Source organism: Crocodylus porosus, unplaced genomic scaffold (genome assembly GCF_001723895.1).
Source record: "Crocodylus porosus isolate Cpor-Errol unplaced genomic scaffold, CroPor_comp1, whole genome shotgun sequence".
In the NCBI taxonomy this organism is placed as follows: domain Eukaryota; kingdom Metazoa; phylum Chordata; order Crocodylia; family Crocodylidae; genus Crocodylus; species Crocodylus porosus.
In genome coordinates, this window is record NW_017728886.1 from 28407327 (window position 1) to 28415098 (window position 7772).

Consider the following 7772-nt stretch of genomic DNA (forward strand, 5'->3'; position numbering starts at 1 on the left):
TAATCTGTATGAGAAAGGCTAGGGAGAAGCTGGGGGAGAGTCTGCGATTTAGCATAAGAAAAGCTGTGGCAAGGCTGGGAAAGGAAAAAAAGTCCTTGGCAGTGTTTCTTTCTTATCGGGTGCAAGATGCAAGCTGTGCATTTCTAACAATATTCCATTTCTAACAATATTCCATTTCTAACAAAATAATGACCAAACACATATCCAACAGGACTATCACCCTGGGTGGCAGCTTAAAGGGTAGTGCATTTTCATTTTTTTCTAACAACATGAAAGCTAAAGCACTTGCAACCAAACCAAAACATTTCTTCTGTATCAGGAGACTTCATTAGATGACTGAATTTTCCTGGCAACAAGAGGATTAGTCTGTCCCTCTCTCTATTTATTCCTTTCACATTATATGGTCTATATAGTTACACACAGATTTTTTTATTCTGTGCAGGTTTGCAAAAATTACTTTTCCATTGGGTTTCCTGCAGAATGGTTGTACTTCCCCTTGTTTCTCTGGTTTCAGCTGCTCAATTGTCTCTTTATGAAGCATCTGGTAACTTCAGTGCAGTTACGGTTTTCAGATTTGCCATCTAGCCTTTGGACATTCTTCATTATAGGCTCCAAAGTCTTGTAATCTGTCTTTAACTACTCTTGTTTGTATCATCTGCCATCTTTTTGTCAGAGTAGTTTTTCCCACAAGCATTCAGTTTTGTATCAATATGAAGTATTTACTGTGGACTTCAAAGGCTTTGGATTCCTTTTAGTCACTTGAGCTTTTCACACAGAGTAGTTATAGTCTATTGAACTTTGGAAGCACTTTTGCAGATTTTCTTGTATTTATTTGATCCATAATTTCTGGATGACTCTTTAGCATTAGCAATTGTTTTAAGAAGGTCGGTTAGGTATAAATCACTTCATTATTATTTGAGCTGGTGGGGCACAGTATGTTCTCTAGATGCGTCTAGATTCTACATGCTGTAATATGAATTACTTCCTGTTTTCTCTAGCCCTTTAACAAGCTATACAGCTTCCCCTTCCAAAAAAAAATTTCCTTATAGATAGTAATATAAACAATATATTATTAATATTCACCAAGGGATAAATAACTATATTCCTACTACATCTGAATAAATATGATCCCAAATTTGATCTATGGGAAATTTTTATTTCTCATTTATCCATGTGGCTTGCTTTCTTTCCTGGCTCTTAGCTTTAGTATTGTGGTAGCTGTTCATTCACTGGCAAGCTGGTAAGGTACTCGTGCCTTTTCATCTTTATTAGTGATCATCACAAGTTATGCAAATTCCAGATTTTGGACTATATCTATTTCCCACTGAGGTCAAGATTAATCTCCCATTGAGTATAATGTCAGCAAGACAAGGCCCTTATACAGTTTTTTGGTTTCAGTTTTTGTTCTGGGTTTAAAATACTTCCGCAGACTTTACCTGATGCAGTATGATGTGTTTTCAGAACAGGGGATGGTATAATCATCAGCAGAAGATTTCATTTAATATTGTGCCATTTTGGCTGCTCTGGTTGTTGCAAATTTGCACAGATGTACAAGCAGGAAAATTTGTCCAGGGCATCTCTTTATTTTCATGGACGTAAATTCTTTTCATGGAGGTAAATTCATCTCTTTATTTTCATGGAGGGTAAATTACATTGGTAAATGCTGACATCTTAAGGGACCAATGGTCACTAGTGCAGGCTATCTGAGAGACCAAAATAAGCTTAAGGAAATACTAAAGTATGGTAGGTGGCAGCTACCAGAAAATACTGACTTCCTAATGGTGATTTTCCTTTCCAAAACCCAGGAGGAAGGTCTTCCTTGAGAAGTCTTGACATAGTTCTTTTGTTTGGAAGGATCTGGGAAAGGAACAATGCTGGCATCTGGAGCCATGGAACCAGGATACCTGTGACAGAGACTTCCAGATAATACTGAGGTGTCCATAGTTCAAAGGACTGTGAAAGGGCCTGTTGAAAAGTGAAGCAAAATCTCTCCAGAACAGAAGAACCCAGTGTGGTAACTGGGAAGGCTGAGACGCAGAAACTGAGCCAGTGGCACAAATCTGATGCTGAGCCTGTTACAGTAATCCTTGCCTTGTTGAAGATAACTTAAACTGACTCTATAGCTACATGAACAAACAAGTATGCACTTACAAGTGTTCAGAACTTTTCAACAGCTTACCCTTGTTAATTAGCAGTTTACAATGAAACATATTTCACTGCTTATGAATATAGGGTACTTTATTAGTATAACCCCTTGTGGCAGGGCACTCAAGGTACCTACCACTTTAAGAAGTCAGGCAGCCTATAAAGCCACTGGCAGGTGCAGAGCAAGACTGATTGGGAGTCAGCTGACCCAGGGAACTACCAGGTAAGGCTAAACCTGATAGAGGGAGTCACCTAACTCTGGAGGAGGGCTAGGCTTGGAGCAAATATAAGTTCATTTTGAACCCTGTTGAGTAATATCTCAGCAGGTTAGCTGCAGCTCCAGAAGGTAATACTTAAAGTAGGAACTAAGGAGCTGGAGGAAGTTCTTTACAGACCCAGGCAAGCCCAGAATGAGGGGCTCAGAGCATAAGACCTATTGTGAGGCCTGGGGGGAGCCCAGATCGAGGGGCCCAGCATAGAAGACTGATTGTAGGGTCTAGGAAAAGCCCAGAGAGAGGGACTGAGAGCAAAAGAGACCTGCTAAGGACCCTAAGAGAGTGGACCTGTGAGTATGTGGGCTGGTAGGCTGGAGAACTGACCCCAATAGAATCTCACTGGCCTGCTAGCAGGGCCAGTTCCTAGAGAGGGGCTGAAGGCTAGAGGCAGCTACAGCGGGAGACTGCTGGAGCAAGAGAGGGGCTTAGAGCTCTCAACTGGCCCAAGGAGAGGCCACAGTCAGGAAGGACCACCACCAGAGAGGAAGAGGGATCAGAGGCTTGCAGCTCAGAATCAAGAGAGACCAGCTAGGGCTATCTGAAAAGTAGGAGGGCCCAGGACAGAAGATGGTAGAAGGAGCAGCCCAGAAAATCTCACTGGCTTGCTAGCAGGGCAAGAGCCCACAGAGGGGCCAAAGGCTGAATGCAGCCAGGGCAAGACTTCTGGAACCAGAGAGGGGTCCAGAGTTCTCAACTGGCCTGAAGCAGAGCTAGGGCCTAGGAGAAGCTGAAGGTACAGGTGTGGCCACAGCCAGAGAAGAAGGGGTTGGAAAAACTGAGGCCCAGAAGGAGGATACCTGGGGTAGGGCCATCAAATGTTTCGGGGGTCTGAAACAGCACTAAGACCAGAGTACCTGGAGGTGGGAGAGCCAGAGGTAGCTTGGAAGAAGGAGAGATCTGAGCCCAGAATGGGGCACATAAGAACCAGAAAGACCAGGGGCTGAGAGATAGAACTGAGCCCAAGAGAGCCCAGAAGGATGACATCAATACCCATTGGCAGAGAAAGGCTAGGGGAGTACACACCAAAATAAAAGCAAAGGTAGGACCAGAGGGTCCAGAGGCCAAGGCAAGGGGCCTAGGGAGAGGGTGTCACAAGAGGGGCCCAGAAGCCCAGGCAGGGGTTGAGGAAATCCAGCAGTCCAGACCAGGGTCAGGAAAGAGTGGGACCAGAAGGATCCAGCAGCCCATTAAGGGGCTGGGAACAAAGAGCAGTCATGTAAAGGGACTGAGCAGCCTGGCAGCCCAGAGAAGGACTAATTGAGGGGCTGAGAGGTCTGAGGACTGAGGAATGGGCCAAGTAAGGGCCAAGGGGTCTGGCAACTTGGTGGGGAGTCAAATGATGGACTGAGGGGTCTGGTAGCCCAGACAGCGACTGAGTGAGGGACCAAGGGGACTGGAGACTCGAGTGGGTCTGTGCAAGAGACTGAGTGGTCTGAAGGCCCCGACAAGGGCTGTGTAAGACTGAGGGTCTGACAGCCCAGAGGAGGGCTGCATGAGTGTAGGTGTGTGACAAAGGGAATCTGCACAATTATGCCATCCATGAGGCATGGGGCATAGTGTAAGGGAGGTACGGAGCCCTGCAATTAGCCCATAAGGACAAAGTTCTAATGACCTCAGCCACCAGATGGTCATTAGAACAGAACCAGGTTTGGGAAGCCTTGAGGCAGCCTTCCTTTATAATCATAGAAGACATCAAGGCATGGCAAGTAAGTGAAGGGGAAACTTTGCCCTGCTCACACTGGGAACAAAGGGAATTTTGGAGGGTCTCTGAGGGCTTACATTCTCTGGGGATGCCTACATCCCCTCAAGACCACATTATTCATTCATCTGGCTAATCAGTAGGAGACATGGGGGAGGTAGTATGGCTTAGGGAGTAGAATACTGTACTAGGATTTTGGTGGATATCTTCCTGGTTCAGGCACTGATCTGCTGAGTGACCCTCAGCAAATTTACGTATCCACAAACCCTCAACTGTCTTATGGTCTCCATCTGTAAAAAGGAGACAGTGATTCTTATAACCTTTCCAAAGCACCTTGAGATCCAATTATAGAAATTGCTGCATAAGAGATAGTCATTATTATAATACTAACCTTAAAAGCAGAATAGCAGTATGACATCACAAGTCCATTTAGCTAAATTAGGCATAAGAAACTCCTGATTAACCAGAAGTAGCAGATACTGCACCAGAAACTGGCCTCTCAGGAACTGGGGAGCTCATCTAGAGAACTGAAGTTTGTTTTGATATTTAGGCACCACACACTGTCTATCTGAATAATGCATAGAAGGAAATGCCTTTTAGCTTACAACTGGCAAAAAGGCTTTTTCCATGTTAAACACTAGTAATGTTGACTGCTTGCCTTCTTGAAGTTTCTGTCTTGTTCAATATATTACAAAGCAAGATCACAATTTTGTCACCTTGAGGCAGAATTTACCCCTCCTTCGCTAAATGCTAAAGGCTGTGAACATACACAGTCAGTGATTTTGCTGTGCTTATAGCAGCTGCATAGAGAGGTCTGTATCACCTGTATACCACAGATGTTATCAACAGGGATCCTGGTCTTCTGTTTTCCATGGAAAAACAGAGAAAAGCATGGATTTCCCCTTTTGATCAGAGAAAATGTAGATTTCTCCTTTTAGCAGAGAAACCCACAGATGCCCTGCTTTTGCAAACAGCTCTGCAGGCTCGTTGAGCTCCAGCCTGCAAGAGCTGTTTGCAAACAGGGCAGGAAACCTCCAGCCCTGCCCAGAGGGGAAGAGGGAAGGGGAAGGGTGGGGCCTGAGTCTCTCAGTCAGCCACAGCTCTACTCAGCTCAGCTTCACTCTTCACTCCTGGAGCCTGAGGTAAGTGGGGCTTGCAGTGGGCTGAGGGCCTCTCTGGCAGGGCTGGGGGTTGCAGGTCACGGCTGGGGGACACCGGCAGGGCTGGCGGGGCCAGGAGCCGGCCCCGCCCCCACCTGAGCAGGCAGAGCAGTTGGGGAGCCAGCTCCATGCTGCTTCTGCTGCAGCTGCCTGTTGTTGGGGGCAGGGAGCTGCAGACTTGGGTCCCTGGCCCTATAGCCCTGGCAGCTGGGGCCCCCCTCCAGCAGGGCTGGGGGACAGGAACTGTGGGTGGGGGTGATAGGTATAAGTAGGGTGGGGGGCTGTTGTGGGGACAATGAGGTCCATCAGCAGGGTTGGGATGACTTTGGGGGCAAGTAAGAAGCACCAGCAAGGCTGGGAAGGGTCACTGAGGGGGCACCAGCAAGGCTAGCAGGGGCTGCAGGGGGCTTTTAATTTTAATAATGGATTTTGGGGTTTTTATCAGAAAATTTGCAATTTTTTGTCAGCAAATTTGATTTTTTATCAGACAAAACCAGGATCCCTGGTTATCACCGTGGTTCCCAACTTTTTTTGCTGCGACCCTAAATTGGCCACCAACAAGACATCCAGACCTGGTGCCACAGGGGCTGTTGGGAGCCGAGTCTGATGGCAGTGACAACTGTGGGGCAGGGGAGCCACCATTGCCCTCTTTGTGCACAGTGGCCCTGCCCACCCGCTGTTCCTGGGCCATGTGTGTGCAGGCCCTTTACAACCCTACTGAGGACCCCACCATGACCCAGATTTGGGTCGTGCCCCGAAGTTGGGAACCAATGCATTATCACCTCAGAGGCTTACTTTACCCAGGTGTGTTAAATCTTTTGGAGCAGGGAATCTGCATTTCCACAAATCTATCAGCCATTCCCCCACAACCCCAATGAAGTCATAGTACAGTTGACAAAAGGATAAAGAGTCTTTGACTAATGACAGTAATCATGAAACAAGTATATAGTACTAGAAAAAGGATTCCAGTTCCCCACAGCTCCATAGGCCATCCCAGCTCACTGCCCAAGTACTTGGGCTATGTACAAATACCAGGGTTTGCCAAGAGTGAAACTGGAAAGGAAATTATTTTTCTTCTGTAAAAATGTGATAAATTGAAATTTGCCTCTATCAGTAGAACATGTACTACCAATGCAAATAATTAAACTTGGATGTGTCTGACCTCACTGTATTTCAGCTAACTGAATGTGACATGAAAAGAGAATGATAAACTTACACAGAAGTTACACACTACTATTAGTGTTACAACTTTGTTAAAGCTGAAGTACATCTTCTGCAAAAGCAAGATTTTATCATTGGTATGTAAACAAAGTGCATTGTTCAATAAATGAGTTCTACACATATCATGATTCAATCATTAAGCCATGAAGAAAGACCACATTTGTGCAGCTCCAGCAATTGTGGTTGACCAAAGCTAAGGTGTGGTTTTGATTCTTTTTTTGACAATAGGAATTGATTTTCTTTTATGATGCCAATAGAATGCCATATTCCAACAGTTTTTTGTGGCAGAATATCTGTATTTCTTTCTACTTACCAGTCTCAATGAAGCAGGAAAACTCTTCCCATCTGTGTTAGTTTTTTTCAAGCTTTACTTTAACATTTCTTTTCAGGAAATGTGTACCTAAATAATTCCCTCAGCAAGTAGTTTCATCCAAGATCTATTCCACTATCATAAATATGAGTTTGAGTGTATAATTCAGAGACCATGGATAATGACAAAACATACTTATTTGCTTGGAGTAACAATATAAAAGGGCTTTGGAGGTAACTGAGAAAAACAACTTAGTTTAATAAAAGAGAGTAATTCAATTACACAAACAGGAAAGAGCTACTTCTAGTTTAGAAACTCCACCCACCAAAGCTTTGAACAGGATATAAAATTGCAGGCATTAGGTCATCAAAATACAATCTGTTTGCCTAGTATCATACACCTGGGTGAATTAAACTGTTAACCAGCAGCTTCTCGGAGTTGATGTCCTCTTTCCTAGCTGCCACAAACACCACTGGTCTCACTGATATCACTGGATATACAGTTTAGTTCACATGCCAATGACATAATACAGTCTTCAAATCTGATTTTAAATTAATCCAAGGGTATTTCAATCATAGTGACTATTCTGACTCTTCTGCACTGACTATATGGAAAGTTGTGTAACCCAAGTGAGAGATTGTATAAGAGAGGGCAAGAGATTTATTGTACAAGAGAGGGTGCTCAGAGATTAACTTGACCACTTGCTAAGAATTGTTCAGAATATTTTTGGATGCTTGCTGATTCTTTTCAATTCTTTTCAACTGTGGAATAAATCCTGTTCCCTTGGTGTAACAAGGACTAAGATGTCACCCATATATCTTTGGTTTTGATTTGGCAGCAGTACAATAGTTTCATAGTTTCATAGTTCCTAGGGTCAGAAGGGACCTGAGCAGATCATCGAGTCTGACCCCCTGCCATGGCAGGAAAGAGTACTGGGGTCAAACGACCCCAGCAAGGTGATT